The sequence below is a fragment of the Triturus cristatus genome, chromosome 2_2 (assembly GCF_964204655.1).
Source record: "Triturus cristatus chromosome 2_2, aTriCri1.1, whole genome shotgun sequence".
In the NCBI taxonomy this organism is placed as follows: domain Eukaryota; kingdom Metazoa; phylum Chordata; class Amphibia; order Caudata; family Salamandridae; genus Triturus; species Triturus cristatus.
The window spans coordinates 100928920-100941326 of NC_140582.1; the positions used below are offsets into that span (position 1 = coordinate 100928920).

The 12407-nt window shown below is 44.2% G+C and overlaps 1 protein-coding gene across 3 annotated transcripts in view; it reads left to right on the forward strand.

Moving 5' to 3' along the window:
* Positions 1 to 12407, forward strand: part of GNE (glucosamine (UDP-N-acetyl)-2-epimerase/N-acetylmannosamine kinase) — a 230403-nt gene that overhangs the window by 64549 nt on the left and 153447 nt on the right. The window contains exon 1 of one of the 3 annotated variants that reach the window (XM_085641105.1): positions 9030 to 9132. The exons of the other annotated variants lie outside the window; for them this stretch is intronic. The gene's annotated coding sequence lies outside the window, so the exon portion shown is untranslated. Of the gene's footprint in view, positions 1 to 9029; positions 9133 to 12407 lie in introns of those variants that run through there. 3 annotated transcript variants of the gene reach the window in all.

Here is a 12407-nt window from a genome sequence, read left to right on the forward strand (position 1 = left end):
TTCCTCCCTAACTGTATTGTAATATGCACAAATATTGTATTAGCAAAATGATTGCAATTCTCCGTATCTTATCCCTTCTGGAATTCCCCATCATGGAATAACTTGAATTAGGAACGTAGCTGCCGATTTGGCATCACAATGGATTCATGGTCCAGGTTCAATACATCTGGAAAATGGGCACACCACAACTATGAGGTGCCTGTAGTCACTGCACTTATCGATCATATCTACAAAGTCCAGATGAAGAGCTTTAGAGAGACCTTGTGGTCGTAGAATGGTGAAATTTACTACTTTTAGTGTGGAATTAGGGGAAAACTGCTGTCAGATGATGCAGTTATGAAGATATATGGTAATTATGTTGTGCAAATTGGGAACCAACCAGTCTTGTTTTATTTGTGTAGACAAGTAGTCTCTTGAGGTATGGGTTGGTAAATGTAGCTGATCCAGCGCTATTGCAAGCAAAGCCTGTGGTATCACTGGTTTACCTGTAGATAGTTGTCTATACATTAGGTCATCCCCTGACTGGGTACATCCTCTATCTTCCCATAACTGTTTTTTGTGGAGGAGCAGCTTCCTGCAATTCTCGTATGTAACCGTGCTGTCTCAGCATAAGGATGCATGTCAAGGTCAGTAGTAGGTTTGGATTCGGACTCGGGCAGTGAGGGAGTCTGAGCCACCAGAACAGGGACAGGTTCTGGACCTGATGGCACAGTCGGGCGTACGCCTAGCCGCATCTTTAGCTGCCCAGTCTTCTAGTGCATTACCCCTGGACACAAAGACCTTCCCTTGTATGTGCTGCACATTTCCCAACTGCCACTGCTTTTGATAATGCAAGTGCCACTATTAGTGCCTCTAAGATGCTGGAATGAACAGTTGTCGTCACGTAAGCTGAATCTGAATAGATTGTAATGACTTCTCCTCCTTCAAGTTTAAGAGCCGCTATTAATGCTGTTAACTGCTGCTTGGACGGACTAGTGCGCTGGTAATGTAAACTGCTCTACTATATGGAGTGTTTCCGAAGAATCATGTTGTTGTGCTCTGGCTACTGCTGCACCTGTGTGTCTTAATTACTGTATCTTGGTCAATGGTAGAAGAACCGTCAACAAAATAGAAAATGCTACCTGGTAAAGGATCCCCTCTTGCTTGACTAGACTCATTGGGAACATAGGTTGCACAGTCATGCCCATCCTCCACCAGAGTCTAATAGTGGATGGGTGAAGAATGTTGCAAGAATCACCGTATGACACGTCACAGCCTGCAAAGATGGTAGTGACACCTCATGTCCTGTTGCTTTCTGAGTAGTCAGAGTGGTACTGAATTCCGCAGTCCACTAAAATATGCAATGGGTTTATGCCCCAAAGGATATTTTTGTGCAAGTACAGCTGTCATCACCTGACTGTTGCAATGGCAGAATAAATAAAACTCTTAAGTGTAGTCAGGAGTTCCCTAAACTGGAGTATTTGTTATTTCAGTTTTCAATTTCTGGAAAGTTTACCTCATCTCTTGTGTCCATATTATCCTGTCATTTCTGTCCCTTGCTTATGTGATAGAGGTCAACAAGGGCGCTATCAATGTGCAATAATCAAAAACCCACTGCCTCACATAATTACAGACACCCAGAGACATCTGCATTCCTTTGACAGTTTCTGGAACTGTCATTTTTTAGATGAATGATGCTCTTGCAGGAGTGACGCGTCGCTCTGAAGCTGACAATAGCTGCGGATAATGAAGGAGGTCACTGGAGAAGTCTGCACCTTGGTGGGTGTTATTCTACATCATAAAAACAAAATATCTTGTACATTGATATCCTTTTTATTATAATAGGACATTAACAGTCTGGGGTCAGCAACACAAGGAAAGTTGTCTAAAACTCACCTGATCAGTCTAGTCTTACCTAGGTGAAATCAACAAGAGTTGTTTTTAAATTTGCTTTATGATGGTTGAACCTGAAAAGATTGTAGCTGCTGTACGGCACAACACACAATGTAAGAGAAGCTAAATGAGAAGTCTAGGTTAGGGGGTATTGGGGTGGGTCGGGGAGTTGTGTGTATGTGTCCAGTGGCAAGATAAAGCTCGTTGATGAGGTACTAACCCTGTATTTCTCCAAAGCCCTGGAATTCTGTGTATGGCACTGTTTTATCAAATTGTTCTTATTCCTTTAGTCACCGAATTCCTCTTTTCCCTTCCTTCCCCATCTATCCTTCACTCACACCCTCTACTGCAATACACCCCTGTCCATCATATATTCAGTATAGAAGTACTCGGTCTGCAAACTTCACAAGATTATTTTTTTTTGTAAGAGTTTTTATTTATATAGAAGAAAAATGCCCATTGGAGCAGCGAGGAGGAGGAACATGGCGGCCGCAGCGTAACGGCCACGGGTCGCTCCCCCTGGGCTCTGAGAATGGTCCTAGGAAATCACGGCTCGGGAAACCTTGGTAAACCGCTAAACCGCAAAAGTCATTTTTTACCTCTCTTGTGCGGATGCCTGTTCGGTGGGGATCCTGCCCCGCTCGGTTCCTTCGGATTCCTGGGGGACCTGGGAGATCAGATGCGGAGAAGTGGGCCGCGGTCGGCGCGAGACGTGGTGACAGCCGACACACCTGCATTCGGAGCTCCAGGCGGAAGGAACGAGGGCGGATCTCCTGCAGGAAAGCCGCGCTGGAGGTGGGGGATTGCCGCGAGGGCCTGGATACGCGGTGAGCTTTTTCCCTTGCTGTTATGCTGTGCAAGGGAAAGGGCTTGCGCCTCGGAGGTCCCCGGTTGGGCATTGGTACAGGTAGGAGGTGCACCGCTGTGGCAGGCCTCCCTGAGAGAACCTCAAGAGACTACCCTGCTTAATTTAAATGTATATCTTGAAGGAAAGACAGCGTGGGGGGCAGAGGGGGCGAAGGCAGCCGATGGTGGGACTCAGATCCTAAAAACCTTCGGGGGGACAAAAGAGATAAAAGGAACACTGACTAAAGTAGGGGAGGACAACTTTGAAGAGGGTCACCCCGAGTGTATGGAGAGGGGCACTACATTCCAGGAGGGAACGTCTCCCCCCCCCCCCCCCAAATTGAGCAAATACCCACTGCGAGCAAAGGCAGCCTACCTCGCCTCAAACACAGCAATTACACACTCAGTCTTACCTCTGCAAGCCCCTCCACCGGTGGTGGAAGTTAGAGCCTCGGGTAAACAGGGGGGGAACCTAAGTAAATCAGCGCCCTTACTTGAACTGAACTTAAAGATCAAAAGGGTCAAACGAGACCCCGTGTTAGGAAAGTAACCTTCTCCAAGACAAAAATCATCCCGTCTCTTAAAACCTACTATCAGGTCATGTCTCTCTCTTCAACAAACTCGAAGACCTCTACCTTAACCCAACCAGGAGCCAAAAACATGCTCAAGCCCAGTCTCACCCCAACGCCCACCCAGATCCTAGTACTGCCTCCTGGTCCCTCTCGTTCCTCCAAAGCCTTAAGAGTGAAGACATTGGAGCGTACATCAAGCGATCATAACCGAGTCCAAGGAAAATTTACGCTCCCTAACGCTGGTGATATTTCTAAGCCTCCTGAAACTCCCAAGTCTCTTGAAATGGTTAAAATAATAAATCAGGAAGTAGAGGTACACCCGGAAATCAGTCTCACTAATAGATTCTTAGTGTTGGAACAGACGGAGCAAGTTCAGGATCTGGACCAAAACCTGGTTCGAGGAGAGGAGAGTGGTTGGGTCGAGGCTGAGCGTGAATCAGTACAGAAGGTCAGTATGGAGCAGGACAAGGACCAGGGTACAGAACAACTGGTGACTTTTAATAGCCCCAATGATTGGAGCAATAGTACTTTTCCCCTCCCTTCCCCTGAAACCCAGAGCATTCCAGTCTTAAATCCACACTCCCTCGTAGACCTCCTCTTGGCCATGAAAGAAGAGATGACAAGTAGATTAAAAATCTCCGAGGCCAATCAAACAGACCTGGCGAATAGGTTTTTAGTCTCAGGGGAGAATCAGGCGGCTATTCGGTCCTCATGTGAGACCCTCGCTCAGAGGTTAGATGAGGTCACTGCAAGGACTGAGGCAATCGAAGAGGAGATCCCCAAGCTGAAAAACGTGATTGAGTCTACCTCTTCACAGCTGGCGAAATTAACCACACAAAATAAGGACCTGAAAGATGATCTTGAAAGATTGGAGAATCATTCGAGGAAAAATAATTTGTCATTTTTAAATGTCCCAGAAGCTTTGGAGGGAGAGGATATAAAGGGGTTCCTGATTACTTTACTGAAAGGTACAGATCTTAATCACAGAGACCCTTTTAAAAGAAATCTGGGAAGGCAGAAACCCTGGAACGTTTTGGTACATTTTTTATCATATTCAGTCAAAGAGCAGATACTGTCTGCTGCCCTAAAGGAAGGGCTTATCTTGTCTCCAGCTTCCGATCTATCTCCCTTCTCTTTCTCCATTAGATTGGACATCTGGCATATAACCGCAGAAGGACAATGGGAATTGGGGAAGAGGTTGGCAGAGCTAAACAGTCTAGGGGCAAAAGCCCAATTGAGGTTCCCCGCTACCCTGCGAGTAATGTGGGATAACCACATGCACACGATCCGTTCTACTGAAGAAGCAGATTCTCTTATCTTAAAGATACAGCTTAGAAAGCAGGGGGGGGCGAGTAAAGGAAGGAGGATTGAATAGGCCCCTTGAGAGTCCGGTTTCCCGTTATTCTGTACTCCGTAGATGTAACATAATTGTATTATAGCCTGGGGGGAGCAGCACCCGAATAGGCACAGCCTATTGGAAGGGAGGGTTCCTCAGGGAGTAGGAAGATGTAGGGGTCACGGGGGCTCCCGTTCGGAGAGGGGGTGGGGGGGGAGCACTGGTTGAGGGTTCAAAGTGGGAGAAAATATTAAAACATTCCTCATCTCACCTAGTAAGTATAGAACTGAAAGGGGGTCGTAATATTCAGTTTATTTCTTGGAATTTAAATAGCTTGAGATGCCCCGGAGACAGAGATTATTTTTTAAATATCTAGAGCTGTCACCAGTACAGGTCTGTCTGTTGCAAGAAACCCACTTAAATCAAACAGAGGCACAAATAATCTTTTCTAAAATACCTTGGATACAATGTTTTTGCTACTCCCAACAATTAATAAATAATCGTGGGGTTGCTATCCTGGTAAAGAAAGGGGTTCCTTGCATGATTAAATCTGTTCAGACAGACCAAACAGGCAGATGGATCATCGCACAGTTGTTTTTCGAGGGAGTAGAATTGACTTGTTCATCTTTCTACGGCCCCAACACAGATGATCCAACTTCTCTGGCCAGACTGCAAGATAAACTGATCAGGACGAATCCCCCTTTGGTAATAGGTGGGGATTTTAATATAAGGCTTGATCCCGTAAGGGACAGGTCTAATTTGAGTCACGTTAAAGGCAACCAGCGTTCTCGTAGGGTTAAGAAAAATCTGTTATTAAATCTAAACTTGGTAGATCCCTGGAGAGCTAAGATGGGGAGTGTTCAAGGTTTCACCTTTTACTGTAAAAGATATCGTCACTCCTCCAGAAAAGATTATGTTTTGATTAATAGAGAGAACTTAGAAAATATTCTCAGTATATCGGTATTGCCCTCTCATTTATCCGACCATGCTCCCCTTCTGTTTTCATATTCTATAAATAACAGCCCGCAATCAAGATGGACATTGAATAGAACAATGTTGCTAGATCCAGGAATAATGCAGTCAATTAGAGACTTCACTCTTGAATTATTCAACATCAGTGTAGGTTCCACATCTATAGAACTTGTGTGGGACGCCTACAAAGCCAGTTTAAGAGGGTCTTTACATAGTCTAGTAAGCTTTAAGAACAGAACTAAGGCCTGTGAACTAGAAACCTAGGAGAATAGAATATCTAAATTAGAGATGGAAAGGAGGATTATAAATCTGGAGAATATCGAGGAATTGACCTTGATTGGGAAGAGATTAGAGGAGGCTGGGCAGGATCTTCGGATCTTCCTGGACTCGAAATGTAAGGCCCAGTGGCAAGTCCGTAATATGGAAAATTTTGAATACGGTGGAAGAGCCGGATCCCTACTGGCCTGGAAAGGGAGGATAGACTGGGCCAAAAATTACATAAATGAACTTATCATAGATAATGGAGGGACCAAATCCAGCAAGCCAGAAGAGATGCAGAAATGTCTTCTGTCTCTCTTCTCGAATCTATATAAGGAGAACATAGACCCCTCTCATGACTTGATATCATCGTGGTTAAGTGATAAGTCTTTGTCTGTCCTCACTGATTCCTCCAAAGACGCTCTAGATGCCCCCATATCCATTGAGGAGATTAGGGATCAAATTAAGAAATCAAAAAACAAAAAAGCAGCCAGTCTTGATGCCCTCCCCAATGAAGTGTACAAATTACTATCTAACAAACTTCTACCTATACTCCTCACCTTATTCAATTCAGTTTATAGCTCTACAGGAGTAATCCCCAGTCCCTGGAGGGAAGCCACGATTGTTTTAATATTGAAGCCAGGAAAAGATCCATTGATGGCCGACTCCTACCGTCCAATCTCCCTGCTGAATGCCGATTATAAGATCTTGATGGGCATTCTGGCAGGGAGACTGGCAAAATTGGCACCAAGCCTGATCAACACCGATCAGAAAGGCTTCATGGTAGGGAGAATAATCCAGGAACAAACCCAACTTCTGAGACAAGGTCGGACTGCCTGGCGGTAGTGGCCTTGGACGCCGCCAAGGCTTTTGATCGTGTGTGTTGGAGATATCTTTGGGGGGTCTTGGAGGCCATGGGTATTGTCCCCATTTTCGTGCAGACTTTAAAGAATTGTTATAATGGGGCTATGGCGAAGATCCTATAGAATGGTTCTCTGACCTCCTGCTTCGACATCCAGAGAGGGACAAGACAGGGATGCCCCCTATCTCCTCTTCTATTTAATATATATATTGAACCTCTAGCGCCGGCAATGAGATTGGATAGCACCATCATTCCATTCAGATCGCAGAATTATCAGTGCAAAATAGCACTTTACGACGACGATGTTATTGTGTATACTAGCGACCCCGATTCTACCATTCCGCGGCTCGAAAACATACTGAAGGAGTTTGGTTTGATCTCAGGATATCTCGCTAACTCGGCTAAAACCGAAGTTATGGTGCGCGATTGAGGCGGCGATCTCGCCACATTTTTGACTCATCCAGCAACACTATTTGCATAAGGCCTATTACACCCCATAGTGGATGAGGGGGGTGGTCAGTAAGAATACCACTGGTGTACAGGAGGTATGATGACCTTCCTACATATGACATGGGAATGTCCTAATGTTGCGCAATACTGGGAACAGATTCAATGGGAACTGATGCAGGTAGCAGACAGACCAATGCAGCTTACCCCTAAGCTGGCACTTCTGGGTCTGGCTGAAGAGGAAGGAGGTCCCTGAGGCGAACTAGGGAATGGATGTATAGGGATTGCAGTTAGGGATTGGATGTTAGTGGCTAAGTGTGATCTAGCCAGCAAGTTGATTTCCAGGGAGACCCAGACCATCTGAGACTGGACGAGAGGTATGTACCACTGTGCCCTTATGGAGCTGGAGGTGAACTTATCGACAGGCTGTCCCAACAAACACCTGAAGATCTGTGGGACCTGGCAAGCATTCCGGAGATTGAGCCCGACTAAATTGACTATGGTGAGGACAAAGGGGGAGGACCATTAGGGGCAAGGGCTCGAACGCTGTGGCAGGTTCACATCCAACTCCTATCAAATATTGGCTGACTGCATTGTAATAGGGGGAGAGAGGACGGGGAGGGACACTGTACCCACAAAAAGGACTTTGCTTCATCACTGACTCTTTTCTATGTGGGAGCTGTATTGATTATGGGGATGTTTCAACTTGCTATTAAATAAATAAAAACTGTTATAAAAAAAAAAAAAAATCTTGTGAAGTTTGCAGACCGAGGACTTCTATACTGAATATATGATGGACAGGGGTGTATTGCAGTAGAGGGCGTGAGTGAAGGATAGATAGGGAAGGAAGGGAAAAGAGGAATAGCCATCACAAGATTCTTGTTTATTAAAAATCAAGTTTCACCGCTAGTCAAAATAAAAAGACTTTTTAAAAAATAAAAAATATCAAAATATTTAAATACGATCTTTAGTCAATTTTCTTTTCTAAAATTAAACATTAGAAGGGAAAGAACCCAAGAGTAACAGACTATATGTAATTATTATTTCCCACAAAGACAAATTCCCTTTTGTTAAATAAATTGCTAAGAGAAGAGACATAAATAGTATACACCATTTACCAGTTCAGACCAACTTCTTCTGCTGAAAGTCAGCAACATTGAGGCCCCTGAGGAGGTATGGGCGCTTTGCAGAACTGGACCTCTGTAGGTGTGCTATGCAGAATGTGGCCTGTATATCTGTGCCATGCAGAATGACGTGCTTGGTGCGATAAGAAACTGGTCAGACCAATTCACTCATGTGCTAAAATTTTGATATGCTGTCCGACCTTCCAGGGGACATTCAATTCACTAAATGCTAGATGAAAATTCCATATTTGTTGGAGAACTGCCCTTCCATATCCTGCTGTCCCGTAGCTGTGCCCCGTATTAGTCAGCAACCCAGCCTGAGCCCCAGGAATGTGAGCAGCAGCCAAAAGGACCTCATGGGCTAGACGTGGGCTGGTTGTAAGCCACTATAATTTTGTAGCCAACATAGAACAACGAAAATGTAGCCACTGTGATGAAAGAACGTACTACAGCTTAGAATTTTCCAACGTAAATACTGAGGGATCTGCACTGAAAAATACGTATTCATGCATCCACCATGTCTTAGCCTTTGGGAAATGATAAATGAAACACTTTTGCTTGTTATTGCAGAATTAATTGTTAAGGTATTTACAGACCTCTCAACTTTGCCTGATATATGCATGTGTAGCAAATCTTCATTAGGTTTTTTTGCTGTGCACTCTGGGACTTGTAGCCTTGATTATATAATGGGATGAACAAGACTACAAGTCCCAGAATGCAAAACAAACGCTTGAATGGGTGAGCTACTCGTGCTTTGACGAGGGGAAATCTCGAGAGCACTACATTTTATTTCCACTCGGAGAAAGAAACGTTTTGCACAACCAGTTACTCTGCAAACAATCAGTACGTAACATGTTTTTTTTTATTTTTAAGAACTTTATTTTTTATTTTACATATGAAAAGAACAAAAACAAATTGGCCTTGGTGCAGTGTATAAGGCAGGCCTTTGGAACAACAGAGGTACATAGAACAGGCAGCAGCATCCGGGAAGAAATGCATAACGGGAAACAAATGTCCTTCTAGACGTAATTCAATAAATAAGGAGCCTGAGACATGTGCCCAACAACTTAACCTGTTTTACTGCTGACTGATCCAACTTCTGCCAGGAAAAGTCATTGACGTTTGAAAAGCGTATCAGTTAGAAGCTTGACTTCTCCCATTCCCACATGCTTCTCCTTGTCCCATTATCCAGTAGCACCCCAACCCACGTATCCAATAGGTGCCTTAAAAGCATTTAACCGAAGTCACCTTGAAACCAGCTTTTGGATGCCACCGTATTCCCAATTTACAGTAAGCACCTTCTCCCATATCCTTCAAGCACTTTATGCCCTGTGTATAATAAGTACCTCATCTCCATTGTCAAGCACACCATCCAGCTTCTAGTGAACACCTCATTGCCATTTTGCATTGGGCACCTCCTCGTGAGTTTCCATTATGTGCCTAATGTGTTTTGAAATGAGCAACTCGACCGTAGTAGGCAACTCCTGTAAATCCACTGAGCCCCTCATTGCGCATTTGCAGCAGCCTTCACCTGGGCTGACACGTTTTCAGTTTTCTTGATGTGACATTTCCTTGTCTGTGTATCACTTAATGCTACTTGCAAGACACCCTTAATTAGCTTTGGTTACTCCGGCCACTCGTTTCCAAGTGCAGAAAGCCTAACTAGATCCTCGATACGTTCCTTCTGTTACCTCATCTAAACAAGCATTTACAATGCAATGGTCTCGGCATTGGTAAAATTAGAGCTATTGGCATTGCTCATGACATTATTTTTGTTTATGTTTTTGATTTTAAAACATTTAAACAAACGGCATTGTCATGAGCAATGCCAATAGCTCTAACTTTAACAATGCCGAGACCGTTGCATTGTAAATGCTTGTCCTTTAATTGCAGACGTTATAGGTACACGTCTTTCTAAATGTGCTCGCAAGTAACAGCAGCTTTTTGACCATTCCTATAACAACTTTGGTGAGTGTTCACGTCCAGTTAGTTTCTTAAGCATATCTAGGTTACACATATTGTTATTGCTGTTAACTCGGCCACATCATTTTCATTTCTTTCGTCAGCGCTATTGAATCTCACTTTACACGAACGTGTACCATTGTACTCACCACGTGGAATGGTGAGTTCCCTATTTATTTTTTCATTCGGTTCCCTCTCACTCGGGTTCTGTTTTTTCTATTTGAGCACCTGACAGTTGGCATCTGTTTTGGCACGCACCTCTTAGTGTTCTTCACCATAACTTTATTCATCCTCAGATTTTACTGGACATTGGGTGTTTTCACTACTGCAATTGGTGCATCTCATTTGAGCAAACTAACAGTGTTTACCACAATTTCTTGTGATTGACCACGAAAGCATCATACTAACAGCTGTTGAGCTAATACTCTCCATCTGTCACAAATCAACTACCTTGAGTAATCTCATAATATTTGTTGTAGGTTTTCCCCTGACGAAGGGACCTGTTTGTCCCGAAATGCATCGGGCCGCACTATAAAAACTCGGATGGATCAAGATTTGCAACTTTATTTTCTTGCATTCTTGTACTTATTCATGGATTTGCACATTGCATTAAGACTGATTAATGCTATGGAATTTACAGCAACTTCATTTTGTGTTACATTGTGAACATTTTGACTTTATATTTGTTGTATGAACTCATGTATAAACCACAGCTAATGTTACTACGTTGAATTTCTTAATCTTGTTTATTGACTTTAATGTTGGGTTTGCAGTATACAAACCAAGTGAACAGTGCATGGTACCTAGTAGGTTTTCCTGCTACACTTTCTTGCTTCATTATTTAAGTGATCCGTTTTGACAGCAGATACAGTACCGTAGCACCCATTATCACAGTTAACAAAACATACCAGGTTGCAATAGATTAACACGGTGTGCACCTTCAACCCCACTTTATACCAGTATTGATGACGTCACTCCTACACTACACCTTGGAGTACTGTCTGATGTAACATTTCCTATACACTGATTTACCCACATGATTGTCTCTGTGCAATGTGTGTGTGGTGTAAAGTGCTCTGACACCTTCCACTGGTATGAGTGGTGCTATCAAATTAAATGAATCTGAGAGACAGCGTTATGGAGACTTTGGGGGCACTGTGAAAGGGTGCTAGTGAGGGAATTCATGGCAGAGGTGGTCATTGGGGGGGGGGGGTGGGGGGGGCAACAGACACTGTTGCACAGGGCGCCGTCAGCGCTAAAGCCGGCCCTGTGTGCATTGTTTTAACCTCGACACTTGTTTTGGAAAGTGAACACATCTTGTCTGGGGATTGGAGCACCCGTTACAAAAGAAAATCTTGATCCGATAACAGATATATCTAAATCTGACATTTCCGTCTGTTTCAGCCGCCCATGAATCAATGCACGCCTACTTTTCCTTTTACAAAGCGTGGTTAACCCGACATGTTCAGTGATGAGCAATGCAGGTGATCCAAGACTACAACTCCCAGAATGCATATGATTGTTAAAGAAAACTCCACAGTGAGAGAGCGTGGGTAGATGAACTAGGGGCAGGTGAGAACCATAATCCGTTTCTACACTTTCCTTTATTCTCACCCCACCCCAGAGCCACTTCCCTACAGCCCAAGTCAATAAACTGTGCACGAATACACCCCTCTTTAAATGAACCTTCGGACAAGTTAATGGTCCATAGTGACATGGCACTTACTCCAGGCATCAAAAATTCCTCTTCCGGGGCTGTTCCCTGCCACCCTCGGGTACCCAGAAGCCTCCGGGGCACAAAGAGAGCTACTCCATCACCCGAATACCACGTGGCCAATCACAGTCCCGCTCTCACTCAGGAGCCAATCAATGGTACTTGGATTGTGCACCTGGCTCCATCCCATCGAGCTCCCGCCTAGATCTCAGGGAGGCCTTGGACTGTCCATGAGATTGTTACGTGACCGCAATAGGCGTGGCTTGTAATTATTGAAGAGCCGCTGATTTGTCCAAAGGTGGCACGTGACCAAATGCCGCATCTGCACTATTGATTTAAAAATGGGCAGAGGGGTCCTCTGTTCTGTTGGTAAGTTGGTTTGTGTGGTGTTTTCCTTGTTCATGTTGGATTTAGAATGTGTGTTTTTCTGTAGCAAGTACTA